The following is a 23,175-nucleotide window of genomic DNA, read 5'->3' as shown; positions in this document are numbered from 1 at the left end:
ACTCAGTCTCCATTTGGAATTCCCACAGGCACATCAAACACCACATCAAACACCATCTTCTGGTTTTCCCCCCAGTCCCTCCATCTCAGCAAATGACAGCCTACTTCCCCTTCCTTGGGCCCATATCCTGCACTATCCTTGCCTCCTCTCTCTCTCTCTCTCTCTCTCTCTCTCTCATAACTCCATCTGATCCATCAGCAACTCTCTCAACCTTAAATTCAAAATGTGTGCAAAACGGAGTTGTTTTTCTCCATCTTTCCAACTTTTTCTGTAGTCTAGGCCACCATTGTATTTTACCTTCTTTATTTTGGTCACCTGCTAACTGCTCGCCCTGCCTCTACCTTGCCCCTCACCTCACTCAGAGGCTAGAGGCCACACAGACACAGCTTGGGTGATTCCTGCAATGGCCTGCGATCTCCCTGATCTGGCCTGGTACCTCTCTGACCTCATAGCCTCGCACTCCAACTGCAGCCACGTTGGCCTTCTTGTGTTTCTAGCACACCGAGCACGTGCCCATTCCACTGCCTTTGCACTTGCTGTTCCCTGCGGTCAGAATTCTCTTCTCTTGGGTTTCCCCCATGGTCTCACTTCCTCGTGTCTCTGGTCAAGTGTCCCCTTGTCACCTTTCCTGACAGTTCTCACTCTGTACCATAACCTATCACTCTCTGCAAGTACTCTCTGTTCTGCCTCATCCTGCTTTATTTTTCTCTGGGATACTGAAGACCACGTGACACTACCTGATTGTTTTCTGTTTCTCCTGCTAGAAGATCAGCTCATGAAGACATGGACTTTATCTCCTTTTGTTCTAGGCTTTATGCCCAGCACCGGGAATAGTCACAGCATGTGAAAGGCACATGATACCTATTCGTTGAATGAAAGAATGCTTACGTTGATTTCTAGCCTTACGTGATGAGATTGAAGTCTCGTTTCCCAAAAATGTGCTGATGTCCAAGAGTTGGTATCCATTGGCAATCATGACAGATAAGCAAAAGATACTGAAAAAGAGAAAAGGAAAGGAGTATAAATACTCTTCGTGATATAAAAAGATGATACCACCACGAAAATGTCCTCCAACAGAAAATTTTAAAAAACTGTATCACACTCACATGGGGAATATTATATAACTATAGAAATGATTTTCAAGGGATATTTAATGGCCTGGGAAGATGCTGACAATATAGTACCAACAGAAAAAGAAAAAAGCTAACCAACTGGAGGGTCTTAAACATGTCAACACAAGTGTATGTCCTTGGGAAGAAAAATACTAAAAGAAAATCCCTCCAAACATGGTTAGTGATGATTTCTAGGTGGTAGAATTATGGGCAATTTAAATTATCTTTATATTTCATGCCTTTTTAAAAATATTAATCATGAATATTTCTTATTTTACCATCACTAAAAAGAACTTCTTATATACTTCTAAAGTGATAGCATTCCAGGCCGATTGAAGTAAGATACTCCCTTGAGTCTTGGTGAGTATGATAAAGGATTGATTTTGCCATGCCCATGCATTCTCTCCAACCTTAGTAAGCTCAAAGTGTGCATTTGTTTTTTTTTTAATTTTTTTTTAATGTTTTTTATTTTATTTTTGAGACAGAGAGAGACAGAGCATGAACGAGGGAGGGGCAGAGAAAGAGGGAGACACAGAATCGGAAGCAGGCTCCAGGCTCTGAGCCATCAGCCCAGAGCCCGACGCGGGGCTCGAACTCACGGATCGCGAGATCGTGACCTGAGCCGAAGTCGGACGCTTAACCGACTGAGCCACCCAGGCGCCCCTCAAAGTGTGCATTTGAAAGTCAGCTGTGTGAGCTCGGTAATCCATAGCCTGAGAAAACACATTTTCGGAGTTCTTGGTAACAATATCCTCTTTGCTCATTCTCATTGGTTAGCACCTGGGTTGCCTTTATATAATGAGCAGGGGGCCATTCACACAATAATATTTAATATAGTAGACCTCTGGGTAATGCAGGCTGTGCATTTAACTATTATTAATCTTACTTTGTGAGGCTTCATTGTTACCATCATTAAACTGCAAACTGTACACGTGTAGGTTGATGAATAGAAGGTTACAGTGAATTAGAAGCTTTCCTGAACTTTCCCCCAGTCTGACTCCCTAGTCCTGAGATAACTACTCTTTGAAATTGTGTAAATCACTCCTTTGCTTTTATTTATAGTGTTAGCACTTAACACATGTGCCCAATATATGGTTCATATATATAAAGGGACTCTACTGGATGGTTTACGTAAATAGAACCATACTGGAAGTACTTCTCTGATGCACTTCCTTCTCACAGTTTGAATCGAAATATTTTATGTTGATCTCTAGAGCTGGAGTTTGTCATTTTTCACTGCTGTATAACATTCCATTGCATGGGTGACTGTTATCGATTCATCCATCCTATGGTTTATGGACATTTGTGTTATTTCCAGTGTTTGCTGTGACAAACAAGGTTGCTTTGGATATTCTTGAGTATAACTCCTAGAACACGTGTCCAAGAGTTTCTCTCGGTATAAACTTGGGAGTAAAATTCTGAGTCATTGGACACGTGCATGTTTAACCTAATTCGTTCTGTCAAACTACTTTCCAAAGTACGTGTGTAAATTTATACAACTAGGAGCCATGAATGAGAGTTCTCCTTTCCTTTTTATAGTTACCAACACTTGGTATTGTGCAACTTTTATTTTTTAACCAATCTGAAAGGAGAGACTCTGTATCACTGAGTTCAAATCTGCTTTATCTTATTTACTAATGAGGTTAAGGTTAAACACGTTTTCATTTAATTTACGGATTCTTTGCATTTCCTCTTCTACCAAATACCTGTTCATAGGTTTTGCCCATTTTTCTAGGGTTTTTTTGTTTGTTTTTGACTGGTAGGGAGTGACTTTCTCCTGTAGGAGATATATTTTTCTGGATAATAATCTTTGCTCATTATATGTATAGCAAATATTTCTCCCAAATGATGGTTTGCATTTTTGTCTTCTTTATAGGTCTTTACATGAACAAAAGTTGTTAATCTCAATGTAATTAAATTAAGATTTCAGCTTTTGTGTTTTGTTTTAGTCATAAAGATCTCTACTGTATTCCAAAAGCTTTACACTGTTCTCACATGTAAGTTTTTAATGCACCTGGATTTTTTTGTTGTTGTGAAATAAGGATTTTATTTCATTTCCCACTACCTGGCTAAGCAGTGGTTCCAGAATCATTTATTAAATTGCCCGTTCTTTCTCCGATATGCCGTGCCCTGTCAGTCACAGATCAAGTGAGCCCATTTGTAGGCTTTTTATTCTGCTTGGTGGGTCACTTTGTCTATCCCTTCCCCAGCAGCCCATTGTCTTCATTGCCTACCTTCAAACCAAAGGTTACTCTCCATCTTCTAGAGTATGTCTCTGTCCCCCCACTCCTTACCTTTCTCCGCCTCCTGCAGTAGTCTTGTCTGTCCTTGACACTTTGTTTCTAATTAGAAAGGTGTTGCAGTGCCTGTAGCCAGCCAGGGCCACAGTGAGGTGTCACTTCTCTCCCCTTTCCAATTGCTCTTTGGCTTTAGAGTTTTGAAAATCACACAATGATTAGAAATAGTACTAGAGAAAATAGAACGGCCTTTGGTAATTTCTACATTTAGGGATTTTTCTCCCCCTCTCTTTTTGATCGTTCTGCTTACTCTTTGGGCTCTCTGTTACTCGACTGTTCATGATCTCAGGGCATGTAGCATGGAGCTGATTTGTAAAATGGGCTCTCAGAACCCTCAGGCTGAAAGTGTCAGCACGGGAGCACACCTTAAATGTGTGACTTCCTGTGGCCGCTCAGTTTCATTTTCTGCTTCTTGGACAAAGCAGCCTTGGTGATCGCATGTGAGGCCTGGAGGGATGGGAGAAATACTAATGCTAGGGAAAGGGACAGGATGGGCCACTGGAGACAGAAATCAATGTCACTTTGTGACACCTTGCAAACGCCCTGCTCTGCTCTCCTCGACCCTTTCTTCCTGCACAGCCACTCCCCACCACATGTTTCACAAACTTGCAGGGGAGCAGGGGCCCGGTGACAGCTCCTCCTACCCTTTCCTCGTTGCTGAGATCCGCCCTCCAGTAGGCAGGGGAGTAGTGCAGCAACGAGAAACCCTGTGGCTTTCCCTAGTGGCCCCTGTAGGTGTGACCAAGTGAATGGGTACTCGTATGTGTGAGCATATGTCATTGTGGTGGGAAAAGAACAATAATTCTCCGTGCTCATTGTGGTGGGTGTCCCTCTCACTCCACCCAACCTCTTCTATTTTAATCTATATTGCCCCAGCCCTTGCGTCCCTTGCAAATGTCACTACGTTCTCCCCTGCCTCCCCTTCCTTCTCTTCGGTGACCTTTTTAGGACATCCGGTGGCAGGCCTCCACTTATGGGGGTTGGATGAATGGTGCAGGATGCCTCCCCCTTCCGCTGTCAGAGGGACTGAAAACCACGTTGCTGGGGTCTGGCATATTTTGCCTAAAAGAAACACTTCTTAATTTAATTATTATTTAATTATTATTACTAATGATCTGACTTCTTGATTTCCCACATAAAATGATATGGAAGTCTCTCTCTCTCTTTCTTTCTCTTTCTGTTCTTTCCTTCATAGTAACAGCTGAAAAGGGGAGGCAGATGGAAATGAAGTCACATCTGTGGCGAGCTGGACGTCTTGGGTTGAGTTTGTCACCCTCCACTGAGAGTCCTTCCCGGGTACGGTAGACTATTTTCACGTGCCAGTCCCAACTATGGGTGCAGTGAGGTGAAGACAACTATTTCATTCACCGCGTTTTCTTTTAGGGAAAGCACTGTTTGTTTGGAAGAAATACTTAGCTCAATTGGTTGGGTTGAAGTGTGAGACTTCGGGGCGTGCTCTCAACCCCTAGAGCTTGCTCGCTAGCGGCGAGACAGGAGATAAAGCCAAGTATTCTGTTCTTGACAGGAAGGGGTGGAGGGAGAGAGGAAGGGGGGGGCAAGAGTGACTGGATGAGAGACTGTGATGTGTGATGCAGGACCGTCTCCATCCCTGACCCCCCCGCCTCCCCGCTGCAAAATCCGTGAACTTGCTGATTTCTCGCTTGCTCGCGCGAGCAGAATGCTGGACTCCAAGGAGCTGGGTTCCTCGTCAGTTTCTTGTCCTCACTGACGGGGAGCTGATACGGAAGTGTGTGTCAGCAGATGCGGGAGGCAGAAGGTACCATGACAAAGCCTACATCGCCAGGAATGAGACGGAAGGAGAGAGTTTTGAGCTGTGGAATTTGAGTCTTCAACCTTGACCTCAATGTCAAGGCAGAATCCAAGCTGGCCTCTTCACGGCAGCCAGATGAAACCCGTGTCCCTTCTGTGCTGCATCGTTGGCTCGCCGACTGTTCCAACTTTTGATGATTGGCGCCGTCTGTGATTATGTGAGCTATAGGAACGTTGGATGTTTAAGGGCGTCCAGAACTCAAGGTTCAGGGACTCCCTTGATCTCAGAATAACCCAATAAATGTTTTTGTAGTGGTGGATCTATACACAAGACAATGCGTTATGTCTGAACACCAGCGCCACCGTGGCCTTCAACAAAGCAAGGTATGCTGAAGTTGTGAGAGAAATTTCTGTGCGAATTTCATTTTGAATATTGTGTAATTAGAGATTCATATATCCATTACGTGTAAGAACCAACGTGTAGATTACTTCCAATCAGTATGGCAGAGGGAACTAACATGTACAGATACCCTCCACTCCGAGCACATAGAAATACTGAGTATAATATAATATAATATAATATAATATAATATAATATATAATAAATATAACATGGCATGAAAGAAATTAATTTCTGAATTAAAAAACATGGCAAGGAAGTCTGTGCACGGTGCCCACAGAAGCAGGATATAAACCTTAGGTGGGGGGGGAGGTTGGAACTTCAAAGACGAGATGATGTCTCAGACTCCTATGAGGTGAAGAGTTGAACCTGACCTCCCTGTGCAAAGCCAGGTGTCACAAATGTGCCATCCATGAGATAGATGAGAAAATCTGTCTGAGAGTCTGGAGACAAGCATGCGAGGAGGTCACATATTCTGGGCTATGGGTTGAGAGAGAGTAAACTCAGAGAAAGGAGGATCTCACACCGAAGCTGAGAGAGGGTCTACAACCCAGATGTACAGCACCTGCACAGTGTTGAAGCTTTGAGCAAGGAAGCCAACAATCCCCCACCGATCCCAAAACAGCGAAGCCAGTGAGAGCCCAGCAAAGGCCAATACAACACTGCTCCGTGAGGACCTCCCCACCATGGGGAGCGTGAGAAGATGCTCCTTCAGAAGAAAACTTCTGCTACAAGCTTCACTTCCACACATAAATCTCAAAATATAGAAGGAATCCCATGGCCATGAGACAGAGAGCAAGCAGGAGGGAGAGGGAGAAAGAGAGACAACAAACACAGTGGATGAGAGACCCAAAACTCAAAGAAGCACAGAAAAAAGAGACATCTCAGAAGGAGTTGTTTTTAAAACAACAACGGTTAATATAGTAAAAGAAATAAAGGTTGGAAATCATAAGGAAGGAAGGGAGGGATATATTTTTCAATGATGCCAATAAACAATTGAGGCTAATAATAATTACAGCCTCTCAATAGGCATTAGATCAGACACACCTGAGAAGAAAATTAGCAAATAGGAATTTAGGTTTAAAGATATTAATTTGTATGCAGCACCGGAGAGAACAAATGTCGGAAATACAGTAGAGAGGTTATAGGAGACACAGAGTGGGGGTGAAAGGGTCCTGTATACGTCTCACCGAAGTTTCAACAGGGGAACCAGAGCTATTGCAGGAGAAGAAAAACCCAAAGTGACGATGTCTGAGAATTTAACACAACTGATGAGAGAGATGCGTTTTCAGATTGAAGGAACGTATGGTTTCAAGCAGAATAAATAAATAAAAAAAATTATATACCCAGACACATTGTAGTGGAACTGAAAAACATCAAAGACCAACAATTCTTTGAAGCTACCAGAGAGAAAGGCCAATTACTTAGAAAGTAACCAAAAAAAACCTTACAGACAACAGACTTAAAATAACAACAGTAAACACCAGAGGATATTATGGAATGATGTCTTCAAAGCGTTAAGAAAAAGTGTATGTCAGCCTGAAATTCCACAGTCAATTACATACGAATAGGAGACAAAATAACGACATTTTCTGACATACGAGGACCCAATTTCCTGCTAATTCTTAGTGAAAGAATTAATAAGTATATACTTCTGGAGGAAGAAGATTAAACCAGAGGGAAGGACTGGAATGTAAAAATCAACTGAGAATAGAGAAATTGATAGGGATGCCTGGGTGGCTCAGTCAGATGAGCATCTGTCTCTTGATCTCGGCTCAGCTCATGATCTCCTGGTTTGTGAAATCGAGCCCCACGTCAGGCCCTGAGCTGACAGCAAGGAGCCTGTTTAGGATTCTCTCTCCCTCTCTCGCTGCCCTCTCCTGCTCGCACTCTCTCTCTCTCTCAAAATAAATAAATAAACATTAAAAAAAAAAAAGAAATTGATGATACGCTGGTGATCCTAAAGTACGTATAGATGTAAAAGAGGATTATTTGGGAGAAGAAGGGTTAAAAACTAGGTGTAGTTAAAATGCTACACAATGGTAGCGTAGGAGACAGGGGTTTTACGATTTGAATTCAAGAGTTCTGAAATGTTTGTGTGAGGAGGGCAGACAATAAAGAAATTGCTAATTTAGATTTTCTTGAGGAAAATATGCACGTTAAATAAACAAACTCCAAACAAACAAGCTTTCCCCCTGCCACTGGTAAAAAGACGTGTCACAAAAGAAGACACGTCACAACATAAGATGTAACGATGACAAGTAGGCACATTAAAAGAAGTTTGCCCATTAGCTGCTAAGGAAATGCAAATCAGCACCACGATGGAATATTACTACCTACCTATTAGAGTGGCTAAGATGAAAAAGACTCAAAGACTCACCACGCCGCGTATTGGCAAGGATGTGAACAACCCCAAACTCTCATACACCGATGGTGGGAATGTATAATGGTAGTTTAGCGATTTCTCAAAAGTTAAGAATACACCGACAAGATAATCCCACCCAGTCATTCCACCTCTAGATATTTACCCAAGAGAAAAATAAATATATGTTTCTATAAATAATTATACAGGAACGTTCATAGATGCTTTATTTATTTATTTATTTTTTTTTTTTTTTTTTTTTTTTTATGAAGTTTATTGACAAATTGGTTTCCATACAACACCCAGTGCTCATCCCAAAAGGTGCCCTCCTCAATACCCATCACCCACCCGCCCCTCCCTCCCACCCCCCATCAACCCTCAGTTTGTTCTCAGTTTTTAACAGTCTCTTATGCTTTGGCTCTCTCCCACTCTAACGTCTTTTTTTTTTTTTCTCCCTTCCCCTCCCCCATGGGTTCCTGTTGAGTTTCTCAGGATCCACATAAGAGTGAAACCATATGGTATCTGTCTTTCTCTGTATGGCTTATTTCACTTAGCATCACACTCTCCAGTTCCATCCACGTTGCTACAAAAGGCCATATTTCATTTTTTCTCATTGCCACGTAGTATTCCATTGTGTATATAAACCACAATTTCTTTATCCATTCATCAGTTGATGGACATTTAGGCTCTTTCCATAATTTGGCTATTGTTGAGAGTGCTGCTATGAACATTGGGGTACAAGTGCCCCTATGCATCAGTACTCCTGTATCCCTTGGGTAGATTCCTAGCAGTGCTATTGCTGGGTCATAGGGTAGGTCTATTTTTAATTTTCTGAGGAACCTCCACACTGTTTTCCAGAGCGGCTGCACCAATTTGCATTCCCACCAACAGTGCAAGAGGGTTCCCGTTTCTCCACATCCTCTCCAGCATCTATAGTCTCCTGATTTGTTCATTTTGGCCACTCTGACTGGCGTGAGGTGATACCTGAGTGTGGTTTTGATTTGTATTTCCCTGATAAGGAGCGACGCTGAACATCTTTTCATGTGCCTGTTGGCCATCTGGATGTCTTCTTTAGAGAAGTGTCTATTCATGTTTTCTGCCCATTTCTTCACTGGGTTATTTGTTTTTCGGGTGTGGAGTTTGGTGAGCTCTTTATAGATTTTAGATACTAGCCCTTTGTCCGATATGTCATTTGCAAATATCTTTTCCCATTCCGTTGGTTGTCTTTTAGTTTTGTTGGTTGTTTCCTTTGCTGTGCAGAAGCTTTTTATCTTCATAAGGTCCCAGTAATTCACTTTTGCTTTTAATTCCCTTGCCTTTGGGGATGTGTCGAGTAAGAGATTGCTACGGCTGAGGTCAGAGAGGTCTTTTCCTGCTTTCTCCTCTAAGGTTCTGATGGTTTCCTGTCTCACATTTAGGTCCTTTATCCATTTTGAGTTTATTTTTGTAAATGGTGTGAGAAAGTGGTCTAGTTTCAACCTTCTGCATGTTGCTGTCCAGATCTCCCAGCACCATTTGTTAAAGAGGCTGTCTTTTTTCCATTGGATGTTCTTTCCTGCTTTGTCAAAGATGAGTTGGCCATATGTTTGTGGGTCTAGTTCTGGGGTTTCTATTCTATTCCATTGGTCTGTGTGTCTGTTTTTGTGCCAATACCATGCTGTCTTGATGATGACAGCTTTGTAGTAGAGGCTGAAGTCTGGGATTGTGATGCCTCCTGCTTTGGTCTTCTTCTTCAAAATTCCTTTGGCTATTCGGGGCCTTTTGTGGTTCCATATGAATTTTAGGATTGCTTGTTCTAGTTTCGAGAAGAATGCTGGTGCAATTTTGATTGGGATTGCATTGAATGTGTAGATAGCTTTGGGTAGTATTGACATTTTGACAATATTTATTTTTCCAATCCATGAGCAGGGAATGTCTTTCCATTTCTTTAAATCTTCTTCAATTACCTTCATAAGCTTTCTATAATTTTCAGCATACAGATCCTTTACATCTTTGGTTAGATTTATTCCTAGGTATTTTATGCTTTTTGGTGCAATTGTGAATGGGATCAGTTTCTTTATTTGTCTTTCTGTTGCTTCATTGTTAGTGTATAAGAATGCAACTGATTTCTGTACATTGATTTTGTATCCTGCAACTTTGCTGAATTCATGTATCAGTTCTAGCAGACTTTTGGTGGAGTCTATCGGATTTTCCATGTATAATATCATGTCATCTGCAAAAAGCGAAAGCTTGACTTCATCTTTGCCAATTTTGATGCCTTTGATTTCCTTTTGTTGTCTGATTGCTGATGCTAGAACTTCCAGCACTATGTTAAATAACAACGGTGAGAGTGGGCATCCCTGTCGTGTTCCTGATCTCAGGGAAAAAGCTCTCAGTTTTTCCCCGTTGAGGATGATGTTAGCTGTGGGCTTTTCATAAATGGCTTTTATGATCTTTAAGTATGTTCCTTCTATCCCGACTTTCTCAAGGGTTTTTATTAAGAAAGGGTGCTGGATTTTATCAAAGGCCTTTTCTGCATCGATTGACAGGATCATATGGTTCTTCTCTTTTTTTTTGTTAATGTGATGTATCACGTTGATTGATTTGCGAATGTTGAACCAGCCCTGCATCCCAGGAATGAATCCCACTTGATCATGGTGAATAATTCTTTTTATTTGCTGTTGAATTCGATTTGCTAGTATCTTATTGAGAATTTTTGCATCCATATTCATCAGGGATATTGGCCTGTAGTTCTCTTTTTTTACTGGGTCTCTGTCTGGTTTAGGAATCAAAGTAATACTGGCTTCATAGAATGAGTCTGGAAGTTTTCCTTCCCTTTCTATTTCTTGGAATAGCTTGAGAAGGATAGGTATTATCTCTGCTTTAAACGTCTGGTAGAACTCCCCTGGGAAGCCATCTGGTCCTGGACTCTTATTTGTTGGGAGATTTTTGATAACCGATTCAATTTCTTCGCTGGTTATGGGTCTGTTCAAGCTTTCTATTTCCTCCTGATTGAGTTTTGGAAGAGTGTGGGTGTTCAGGAATTTGTCCATTTCTTCCAGGTTGTCCAATTTGTTGGCATATAATTTTTCATAGTATTCCCTGATAATTGTTTGTATCTCTGAGGGATTGGTTGTAATAATTCCATTTTCATTCATGATTTTATCTATTTGGGTCATCTCCCTTTTCTTTTTGAGAAGCCTGGCTAGAGGTTTGTCAATTTTGTTTATTTTTTCAAAAAACCAACTCTTGGTTTCGTTGATCTGCTCTACAGTTTTTTTAGATTCTATATTGTTTATTTCTGCTCTGATCTTTATTATTTCTCTTCTTCTGCTGGGTTTAGGCTGCCTTTGCTGTTCTGCTTCTAGTTCCTTTAGGTGTGCTGTTAGATTTTGTATTTGGGATTTTTCTTGTTTCTTGAGATAGGCCTGGATTGCGATGTATTTTCCTCTCAGGACTGCCTTCGCTGCGTCCCAAAGCGTTTGGATTGTTGTATTTTCATTTTCGTTTGTTTCCATATATTTTTTGATTTCTTCTCTAATTGCCTGGTTGACCCACTCATTCGTGAGTAGGGTGTTCTTTAACCTCCATGCTTTTGGAGGTTTTCCAGACTTTTTCCTGTGGTTGACTTCAAGCTTCATAGCATTGTGGTCTGAAAGTATGCATGGTATAATTTCAATTCTTGTAAACTTATGAAGGGCTGATTTGTGACCCAGTATATGATCTATCTTGGAGAATGTTCCATGTGCACTCGAGAAGAAAGTATATTCTGTTGCTTTGGGATGCAGAGTTCTAAATATATCTGTCAAGTCCATCTGATCCAGTGTCTCATTCAGGGCCCTTGTTTCTTTATTGACCGTGTGTCTAGATGATCTATCCATTTCTGTAAGTGGGGTGTTAAAGTCCCCAGCAATTACCACATTCTTATCAATAAGGTTGCTTCTGTTTATGAGTAATTGTTTTATATATTTGGGGGCTCCGGTATTCGGCGCATAGACATTTATAATTGTTAGCTCTTCCTGATGGATAGACCCTGTATCTATTATATAATGTCCTTCTTCATCTCTTGTTACAGCCTTTAATTTAAAGTCTAGTTTGTCTGATATAAGTATGGCTACTCCAGCTTTCTTCTGGCTTCCAGTAGCATGATAAATAGTTCTCCATCCCCTCACTCTCAGTCTAAAGGTGTCCTCAGGTCTAAAATGAGTCTCTTGTAGACAGCAAATAGATGGGTCTTGTTTTTTTATCCATTCTGATACCCTATGTCTTTTGGTTGGCGCATTTAATCCATTTACATTCAGTGTTATTATAGAAAGATACGGGTTTAGAGTCATTGTGATGTCTGTATGTTTTATGCTTGTAGTGATGTCTCTGGTACTTTGTCTCACAGGGTCCCCCTTAGGATCTCTTGTAGGGCTGGTTTAGTGGTGACAAATTCCTTCAGTTTTTGTTTGTTTGGGAAGACCTTTATCTCTCCTTCTATTCTAAATGACAGACTTGCTGGATAAAGGATTCTTGGCTGCATATTTTTGCTGTCTAGCACCCTGAAAATCTCGTGCCAATTCTTTCTGGCCTGCCAAGTTTCAAAAGAGAGATCAGTCACGAGTCTTATAGGTCTCCCTTTATATGTGAGGGCACGTTTACCCCTTGCTGCTTTCAGAATTTTCTCTTTATCCTTGTATTTTGCCAGTTTCACTATGATATGTCGTGCAGAAGATCGATTCAAGTTACGTCTGAAGGGAGTTCTCTGTGCCTCTTGGATTTCAATGCCTTTTTCCTTCCCCAGTTCAGGGAAGTTCTCAGCTATGATTTCTTCAAGTACCCCTTCAGCACCTTTCCCTCTCTCTTCCTCCTCTGGGATACCAATTATGCGTAAATTATTTCTTTTTAGTGTATCACTTAGTTCTCTAATTTTCCCCTCATACTCCTGGATTTTTTTATCTCTCTTTTTCTCAGCTTCCTCTTTTTCCATAACTTTATCTTCTAGTTCACCTATTCTCTCCTCTGCCTCTTCCATCCGAGCTGTGGCGGTTTGCATTTTGTTTTCCATTTCCTTTAAAGCGTTTTTCAGCTCCTCGTGCCTGTTCATTAGTCCCCTGATGTCTGTAGCAAGAGATTCTCTGCTGTCCTGTATGCTGTTTTCCAGCCCAGCGATTAATTTTATGACTATTATTCTAAATTCACTTTCTGTTATATTATTTAAATCCTTTTTGATCAGTTCATTAGCTGTTGTTATTTCCTGGAGATTCTTCTGGGGGGAATTCTTCCGCTTGGTCATTTTGGATAGTCCCTGGTGTGGTGAGGGCCTGCAGGGCACTTCCCCTGTGCTGTGGTGTATAACTGGAGTTGGTGGGCGGGGCCGCAGTCCGACCTGATGTCTGCCCCCAGCCCACCGCTGGGGCCACAGTCAGACTGGTGTGTGCCTTCTCTTCCCCTCTCCTAGGGGCGGGATTCACTGTGGGGTGGCGTGGCCCGTCTGGGCTACTTGCACACTGCCAGGCTTGTGATGCTGGGGATCTGGCGTATTAGCTGGGGTGGGAAGGCAAGGTGCACGGCGGCAGGGGGGGCAGGCTTAGCTCGCTTCTCCTTAGGTGATCCACTTCAGGAGGGGCCCTGTGCAGCCGGAGGGAGTCAGATCGCTGCCGGAGGTTTGGCTCCGCAGAAGCACAGAGTTGGGTGTTCGCGCGGAGCGAGCAATTTCCCTGGCCGGAGCCGGTTCCCTTTGGGATTTTGGCTGGGGGATGGGCGGGGGAGATGGCGCTGGCGAGCGCCTTTGTTCCCCGCCAAACTGAGCTCTGTCGTCCGGGGGCTCCGCAGCTCACCCTCCCTTTGTCCTCCAGCCTTCCCGCTTTCCGAGCAGAGCTGTTAACTTATGACCTCCCAGACGCTAAGTCGCGCTTGCTGTCGGAACACAGTCCGTCAGGCCCCTCCGCTTTTGCAAGCCGGACTCGGGGGCTCTGCTTGGCCGGCGAGCCGCCCCTCCGCCCCGGCTCCCTCCCGCCAGTCCGTGGAGCGCGCACCGCCTCGCCGCCCTTCCTACCCTCTTCCGTGGGCCTCTCGTCTGCACTTGGGTCCGGTGACTCTGTTCTGCTAATCCTCTGGCGGTTTTCTGGGTTATTTAGGCAGGTGTAGGTGGAATCTAAGTGATCAGCAGGACGCGCGGTGAGCCCAGCGTCCTCCTACGCCGCCATCTTCCGGTAGCCTCCAGATGCTTTATTTATAATGAAAACCAACTCAAATGTGCATCAGCAGAGGAGTGGGTAAACGAACTGTGGTATATTCACACGGTGGAATACTATTTAGCAACGAAGAGGAAGGAGTTATTGAGGTGCGCTAGAACATGGATGAATCCCAAAGCAGTGTTGGGGATGTAGAGGCGGGAAGGGAAGAGGGAGAAGCAGTATGTGAAACAGCTTTTTTTAAAAAAAATTTTTTTTTCAACGTTTATTTATTTTTGGGACAGAGAGAGACAGAGCATGAACGGGGGAGGGGCAGAGAGAGAGGGAGACACAGAATCGGACGCAGGCTCCAGGCTCTGAGCCATCAGCCCAGAGCCCGATGCGGGGCTCGAACTCACGGACCGCGAGGTCGTGACCTGGCTGAAGTCGGACGCTTAACCGACTGCGCCACCCAGGCGCCCCATGAAACAGCTTTTGTGAGTGATGGGTATGTCCATTTTCTTGATTGTCACTTCATGGCTACATACATATGTCAGAACTTACGAAGTTGGACGCTTTGAACGTGGGCAGTTTATTGTGCGTTAACTATACCCCAATTAATACATCACATTATTTTTGAAACAGACACGTGCATTTCAGAATTTAAGAGTGACCACTAAAAGAAAAGGAATAGAATATATAACTTTCAAATTAGTGGAGGGAAAGGAATTGATTCTATTGGATAAGGAAAAAAAAAAAGCAGACAAAAGTCTGGCTAGAAGAAAAGAAACGTAAGACGGGGATAGCAAACTTTTTTGTGTGCGTAAGTCTAAATAGTAAAATTTTTTTACTTCTCAGGCCACACGGCCTCTGATGCGGTTCCTCAACTTTGCTACCGAAGCACAGAAGCCATGGTAATAATGCATACAAAGCAGAGTTCCAATCCCACTTCATATCCAAAGCAGGTGCTTGGTTAGATTTATCCCAAGGGCCGTATCTTGCCAACCCCTTGTATACATAAATTCAAATATAATTACAATGTAAAGGAAGTAAACTTGTCTCATTGAAAAAGTAGACTGTAATATTCAGCCCCACGTCATTTACAAACCCACTTGGAACATGATAAAGACAGGTTGAAAGAAGTCATGGCAGCAATGTGCCACTAACATAATAAATAAAAGTCAAGAAGATAATAGCAAATCTAGCCAAACCACCATTTACGGATCCAGATACTATTTTAAGTGTCCAGTGGTTGTCCGGTCAGGAAATACGGAGCTGGAATCCAACCCAAGCTGGGTGTCTTCAAAGCCCACATTCCTAAACGCCACCACATTTTGACTGCCAGACAAAATTGAATTTGAATGTACAAAGTGATTTTACTTAATAAAAGGAGAGAAAAACACCTAAGAAGTAACAACTGCGAACCTATATACATCCAACGACGTCAGCACAAATACACACAAATAGATACACCCGCACACAGACAGACACAGGGAGAACATAACGGGGAGCAGTCGACAAATCCAGAATCTTGGTAAGAAATTTCAAGACTTCTCTTCCAGGTCATGCAGAGGAAGCACGAGAGGAAATACATGTGAAGGCATCGATACAGATAATGGCTTTGATTTTATGTATCTCATTTTGCACCCAGCATATAAGAAATGCGTATCCCTTTTAAGTATCTATAGAATATTTCTGAAAATTGGCCACAGTGCAAGATAAACATAAAATAATGACCATTACTAATATTCCTATATGCCTGCAAGAATAGGAAGAAATATGAAGATGATGGTGGTGATGGTGATGATGATATTCTAATGAAGTTGGCCAAAAAACCCAGTGAGGTACTGAGAAACAAATCCGACAAAATGTTTGGAGAGACAGAATGGCATAGTGGATAAACACAAGGACTCTGGGGCCAGCGTATCTGCACTCAGATCCTGGCTGCTGGATTTTCTATATGTGTGGCTGTTAGAGGAAGTCATTGAGAGGATGCGACTATTGGTTGACCCAATAGTGAGGTAGGCTTGGGCAGTGGTAGACTCCTCACCCCCTCCCCCTGACCTTGGGATGTATGTTCAACCTACAGTTCTCATAGTAGAAGCTGTCTCAAGGTCAGACCCTTGAGAGAATAGCATACTGTTGAGACCATATACTGAATATGGGACTGGACCCAGTTAAGACCTCTGTGTTAACTTTTAAGATTTTGGTGAGTGGTGTGGACTTGTCTTTTGGCCATCCAAGGCAGCCTTGTATGTAAGCTCCCTTGATTATGGAAACTCCCACTTACTAATCTGGAACGATCTGCCTTATTCTTTGGTCTCCCCTGCTCTCCATGTATGGGAACCGGTTTTGAATTTCACCCAGGGAACTCTCATGGTTGTGAACCTACAGTGACTTGATAAGGTGAGTCCCTTGACATCTCATTCGTAACATAACAAAGAATGGGGGAAACAATGGTTCTATGTCATAAGGGTGTTATGAAAATGAGTGACTAATTTATAAATGAATTAAAATAGTGGTGTGGTACGTATACATGTCTGTTAAATGAAAACCTAAACATGAGCAAAACCTGTAGCAGACATTTGTAAAACATAAAAGCAAACCTAAATCAAGGAGCACAGACCAAGATTCAACATTTAAATATGCCAAATCTCCCCAAACTAATGAATGCATTCAAAGTAGTCCTAATAAAAAAAATACCATAAGAGTTTTGTTCATTTTCTTTTGTCAAGCAGAGTCTAAAATCCATATATAATAATAGATGGTCAAGAATTAGCAGGACCATTATAAGATGAACACGGAGAAGAGACTTAATAGAGCACACAAGTAAAAAAGGATATAAGCATGAGATTAATCAAAGAATCCACAAAAACAGAGCACACAGCCCAGAAAGAAACTAAATCACATAAGACCATAGAGATAGTGCTAAAAATCACTGGCAGGTAGGATGGACATTTTTAAACCTATTTCGTATAGTTTCTGGCTGTAATCCACAGAAAAAGCGTAGTTTATTTATAACCTAGTAACAACCCAGTATATATGCATGCCTATGTGTTTTCTGAAACACCATTTACTCTTGTCACATGCAATGTAGTCTGATGTTTTCCATATTATTTAACTTTCTGAGAAATGGTGGCTAAGACCCACTAAATTGTTTTCATGTCTCGTTAACAGATTGCAGATCTAGAGTCTGAAAAATATTACACTATTATATATTAATAAAGGATATATACTATTATATACTAGTATATAAATATATACTATAATAGTATAGGTAATAAGTGTATGGAGAAAACTCGCTTTTGGTGAAAAATATAAAACTACATACTGACCTCACATTATACTCAACACCAAATTCCAAACAGATTAAATGACCAAATGTGAAGAACCTTTCAGATGTCATATGATTTAATATTTTGATGGCATATTTTGATGGAAATACTCTTAAGGGAAAGGGAAAATAACAAAGGGAAACATTGATTAGTTTGACAACTTCAATTTCAAACTTCCCAATTACTTCTACATGGCTGGGGAAATAATTTGCAAGATTGGTACCCAGAATATTAAAGGAATTTTTAAAGACCAGTAAGAAAAATCTAACAAGCTAATAGAAAAATGGGCAAAACAGACTAAGAGACCATTCACAGAAAAGGGAGTTTGGAAGGCTAACAAATACACGAAAACGCCCAGACTTTTTACTAATCAGAGAAATTTAAGTTAGAACAATGAGATGCTATTTCATAGCCATCAGATTGGCAAAAATACAGACCGACCATACCAAGTTTTGGGGGAATAGGGGAAATAAGAATTCCCATACCCTGCTCTTGGGAGCAAATCGTAAAATATAGACAGTAAAAAAAAAAAAAAAAGTTACACGGTAGTGCTTGCCTCTGCTGGGGGGGGGGGGAAGGGTAATAACACGGGGGTGGGGCTTACTAAAAAGACTTCACTGTATTATTTTTTAAGCATATCTGGAGGAAATGAGGCACTATGTTACTGTTAATTCTGAGTAGCCAGGACGCTGATAATTGTTATTTCATTCTCTGTACTTTCTTTAAATGGAAACTCTTTTTTACCTAAAAAAAGATATGTAAAGAAAGACATGCTTATGAAATTTACTTTTCTTAACTGAAGGCACGACCCCATAAATGGAATTAGCCATCGGCATTAGCTACAGTTCAAATCGCCACCCCCCCCACCTCCCCCCACCCCTGCCTCATTCCCATGCAAATTGTCCCTAAGGTCCATAGCTGGAGGGGTGGGGGCGGATTCTGATAAACACCCTTGTTGCCCCTCAAGGTTGAGCGTGATGCCTCTGCACTCTGATGAGGTTTGTGTAAGCTGCAGGGAGACCTTCTGAATCGGTGTCCCAGGAAATCTCAATCCTTCAGGGGTTCTCAAGGTTGAGCAGGGACAGAGTGGGGGAGAGAGGTGTCAGAACCACCAGGCGCTTAAAAAAATGCACCTGTGGGTTGAGAGCTTCCGGCTGAATTTCTCAATTACTTTGATTCCATTACAGTTCATTGATGTCCATAATATCCCGTCTTGACTCTGGTCAACTTCAGAGAGTAGGTTCAATCAGTAATTGTTTTTGTTTGTTTGTTTTGATGTTTTTATTTATTTTTGAGATGGTGAGAAAGCACGAACTGGGGAGGGGCAGAGAGAGAGGGAGACAGGAACCGAAGTGGGCTCCACGCTTGACAGAAGAGAGCCCAATGCGGGGCTCAAACTCGGGAGCTGTGAGGTCATCAGGGTTGCTGTGTTCAGTTGAGCAGTTTGTACACTGTACAAGAGTGTCCAGTTAAGAAGGCGGGAGGAAGCTGCAACTCCCCTAAACACTCTTCCTTCAGCCCTGTATCTGTGCGGCTGCTTTCCTAGTTCGTCCAGAGGGGATGCCTTTTTATAATTTGCACGAGGGAGGCATACAGGCTCACAGGTAGTCTGGCCGCAGTTGAGTACCACCCACAGAACTTAAATATGTTCACTGCAGAGGTACCGCTTGAAATGCGAGGGACTGTGTGTTTATCTCAAGGAAGAAATGACTCGGAAGACATATTGATGAGACATCAAAATGTTAGGACCCGAAAGGATTTTAGAAAACATGAGGTTTAAACCATGATTTTCATCGTTTCTCGGCCTTTTGGCCAAGCTCAATTGTCAACCGTACTTTTCTACCTGTAGAAAATGACTCTGACTGTTTAGAATTTAATGGAAAGCTGGATATCCACTGCTACGAAGCTGGTTAGTGGCCGAGTGAGTCACAGACACAAGTCATGTGGCATCAGAATTTTCTAATTCAATGCAGGAGACCCGGGCTCTGCCACCAACACCCGATGTCTAGTCCTGCCTTCTCCGCGGGACGGCCGTGGACAGTCTGGCCACATTTCAGGCTGTGCGCCTCGCCTCTGAAGCTCTGTCCAGGCAGTCATTCTTCTCTCAGATCTCCCCGTATCCTGTCCCACTTCTGAGTCCGGCACGGGAACTGTGGTTGGCGTGATGGCACTTTCGCGTGTAATCTAACAGCAGATAGTGAGAAAAATCACTTTCTCTTGTGATGTGATCTCTTCTCCTTGATCTAGGGCAAGGGGAGGGGAAAAGCTGAACATCTTGGTCTCGCTCTGCGTCTGTCAGGTGTTATTTTCCTGCCACAGGCGGTGCTCCCCTGGGATGAGGGCACAGCTCTGGGGAGAGCTGTTCTGGAGGGAATTAGGTCTGGCCTTGGTATTGTCATTTCCTTAGAATGTCAGAGAACCGGGGGGGGGGGGGGTGCCGCCTTTCTTCCCACCGCAAGTGGGGCACAAGTAACCATCTCTCTCGGAGTTCCTCTGTCTGACCTCGACAGGACCTCAGCTGGGGCATCCGGACAGGATCGAGGTTCCAGAGGGGACTGTATGAGATGGGGGTTCTGATGGACTGCCTCGAGTCCTCGGGCTATGCCACATAGCGGTGCCTTAGGCAAGCCGTTTTATCCCGTGAGCACCTGCCTTGTCACGAATGAGATGGACATCATCATACCTGCTCTGTTTTCTCTTACCAGGCTCGTGGGAGGATCAAACAAGGTAAGGGACGTGAACGTGCTTGGATCGTCTGTGCACGAGTCCTGCGACCCTCTTGGGGATTCCTGGCAGTGAGCCCTGGGGCTGGGGAATGGAGGGCGCTCCTGCAAGCTGGAGGAACAGGGTGTGTGTCCTCAGATTCCCATGGGGCTCTAGATGCCTTCAGTGTGGGAATGCAGCTCCTGACCATCTAGGACACGTAATGAGTATGGTTCTCTGGCAATGTATTTTTGTGCTCCAGAGTCCAAACGAATGTTTGGCAGAATGTTTGCTTTGCTGTGCAGGCTTCCTTTAATTTTTGGTGTCATTCCTCACACGTTGAGCATCACGGTAGCTCGCAGGGCTCATCTCTACTCTTGACATCGTGGCGCCTCCATGGATGTTCCTGGTTGGAGAAAGGTCCTGTGAAGAAGAGGTGGATGGAAGAAGGAGCAGATCGAAGATCTTAGAACTCAGGGATGGAAGGAAAACATTCCTTCTCACCTTTTCTCTCTCCCTCTCTTAAGAGGTCCTCCAGATTCTTCCCAATATATCCAGCGATGCATCATTTTCTGGATCTCAAGACAGCACATTCCATTTCTGGACCACTGCCACTGGGAGAAAATAATGGGGAGTGTTAAGCCGAAATCTGCTTCCCTATATTTTCAATGCTTTGGTCTTAGATAATACCCTGTATTATCTCTCCACTTAAACAGACCTTCCCTACATTATGCAGCCAAGAGATGATGTCATAACAGTTCCATGTTGTCTCCAGGGATTAAATCAGAGTTTCAGGATTGGTAGAAACCATAAAGTTTGTTATTTAAATTCAAGTTAGTTAACATACAGTATAGTTTTGGCTCCAGAAGTAGAACCCAGTGATTCATCTCTTACATATGACACCCAGTGCTCATCCCAACAAGTGCCCTCCTTCATGCCCATCACCCATTTGACCCATCCCCCCCGCCACCTCCTCTCCAGCAACCCTCAGTTTGTTCTCTGTATTTAAGAGTCTCTTATGGTTTGCCTCCCTCTCTGTTCTTCTTTTTGATTTTTTTGCAGAACCTCCCTACTGTTCTCCCGCACCAGTTTGGATTTCCACCAACATCACGTGAGGATTCCTTTTTCTCCACAACACTTGTTTCTTGTGTTTTTGATTTTAACCATTCTGACAGCTGTGAGGTGATATCTCACTGTGGTTTTGTTTGTATTTCCCTGATCTTCAGTGATGTTGAGCATCTTTTCGTGTGTCTGTTGGCCATCTGGATGTCTTTGGAGAAACGTCTGCTCCTATCTTCTGCCCATTTTAAAATTGGATTTTTTTTTTTTTTTGGTGTTGAGCTGTTTAAGTTCTTTATATATTTTGGATGTGTCATTTATCAGATGTGTCATTTGCAAATATGTTCTTTCATTAGGTAGGTTATCTTTCAGTTTTGTTGGTTGTTTCTTTTGCTGTGCAGAAGCGTGTTATTTTGATGTAGTCCCAATAGTTTTGTGTGTTTGCTTGTTTGTTTTTGCTTTTGTTTCCCTTGCCTTCATTCTTTTGCATGTTACTGTCCAGTTTTCCCAACTCCATTTGTTGAAGAGACTTTTTTCCCAGTGCATATTCTTGCCTCCTTTGTTGAAGACTAATTGACCGTATCATTGTGGGTTTATTTCTGGGCTGTCCATTCGATTCTATCGATCTATGTGTCTATCTTTTGGTGCCAGTACCATACCGTTTCGATCACTACAGCTTTGTAATGTAACTTGAAGACTGGAATTGTGATACGGCCAGCTTTGCTTTTCTTTTTTAAGGTTTCTTGGGCTACTGGGGGTCTTTTCTGTATCCACACAAATTTTAGGATTGTTTGTTCTAGTTCTGTGAAGAATGCTGGCGGTATTTTGATAGGAATTGCATTACATGTGTAGATTGCTTTGGGCAACATCAACATTTTTCTTCTAAGCCATGAGCGTGGAATGTCTTTCCATTTGTTTGTGTCATTTTTAGTGTCTTTTGCCAATGTTTTATAGTTTTCAGAGCATAGGTCTTTCACCTCCTTGGTTAAGTTTAATCCTAGGTATTTTATTATTTTTGGTGCAGTTGTAAATGGGATTTCTTTCTTTCTTTATCTTTCTGCTGCTTCATTATTGGTGTATAGAAATGCAACAGATTTCTGTAAAAATATAGGAACATTAAAAAAAATCCCTTAAAACAGTGTACAAAGGACCCATCTGTTGCACAGCTATTATGCTAGACAACTTTTTGGCGATGTATCTACAGCGTAAACACAGTTGACAAAGTGCCTGCCCTCAGGAAGCATACATTTGAACGGGTGTAAGTCCAACCATCAAGTAAGTGAGCAAGACAATTTCAGAAAGCGATAAACACTGTGAAGAAATGAATAGGGCAACAATACGTTCACTCTAAATTTATCTATGACTTTGGAATAGTAAAATAGGAGTTATTTTACTTTTCTTTATGAGTTATTCTTTGGGGATATGGTTATAGTGTTCTTTCCTTATCCACAGGTAACAAAGATATTCTGTATTTTCTCCTTCCTTCCTTCCTTCCTTCCTTCCTTCCTTCCTTCCTTCCTCACTTCCTCCCCCTCCCTCTTCCTTTTTTGCTTGCTTGCTTTGTAGTTGTTTTTTAAATCTAGGCATTTAATATATTAGGCATCTATTTTTGTACATGGTGTAACATAGGAAACATTTTATTTTTTCTCTGTAAACTAAGCAAAAGTTTCCAACAACACAAGTAAATAATATATCTTATCCTCATTTGGTCATGGTATATATATATATATATGTATATATATATATATATACATACACACACACACACATATATATACACATATATATACACATATATATATACACATACATACACATATATATGTATATGTATGTATATATATATGTATATACACACACACACACACATATATATATATATATATATATATATATATACACACACACATACATACCATGGTATATTTGGTCATGGTATATATATATGTATATACACAATGGTATATAGATATATAGATATAGATATATACACAATGCAT

At 42.2% G+C, this 23,175-nt stretch overlaps 1 protein-coding gene across 4 annotated transcripts in view; it reads left to right on the top strand.

Moving 5' to 3' along the window:
• XCL2 (X-C motif chemokine ligand 2) overlaps positions 1-23,175 on the top strand; it is an 88,146-nt gene that overhangs the window by 22,993 nt on the left and 41,978 nt on the right. Inside the window, exon 2 of one of the 4 annotated variants that reach the window (XM_047077050.1) lies at positions 20,119-20,140. The exons of the other annotated variants lie outside the window; for them this stretch is intronic. The gene's annotated coding sequence lies outside the window, so the exon portion shown is untranslated. The remainder of the gene's footprint in view (positions 1-20,118; positions 20,141-23,175) is intronic. 4 annotated transcript variants of the gene reach the window in all.

The sequence above is a fragment of the Lynx rufus genome, unplaced genomic scaffold (genome assembly GCF_022079265.1).
Source record: "Lynx rufus isolate CCGP_SWC_20201006 ecotype Redwood Valley unplaced genomic scaffold, mLynRuf1.p SCAF_15, whole genome shotgun sequence".
NCBI classification, from domain to species: Eukaryota; Metazoa; Chordata; class Mammalia; order Carnivora; family Felidae; genus Lynx; species Lynx rufus.
The sequence above is the reverse complement of the archived record's forward strand: the minus strand, read 5'-3'. Positions and strand labels throughout refer to the sequence as shown.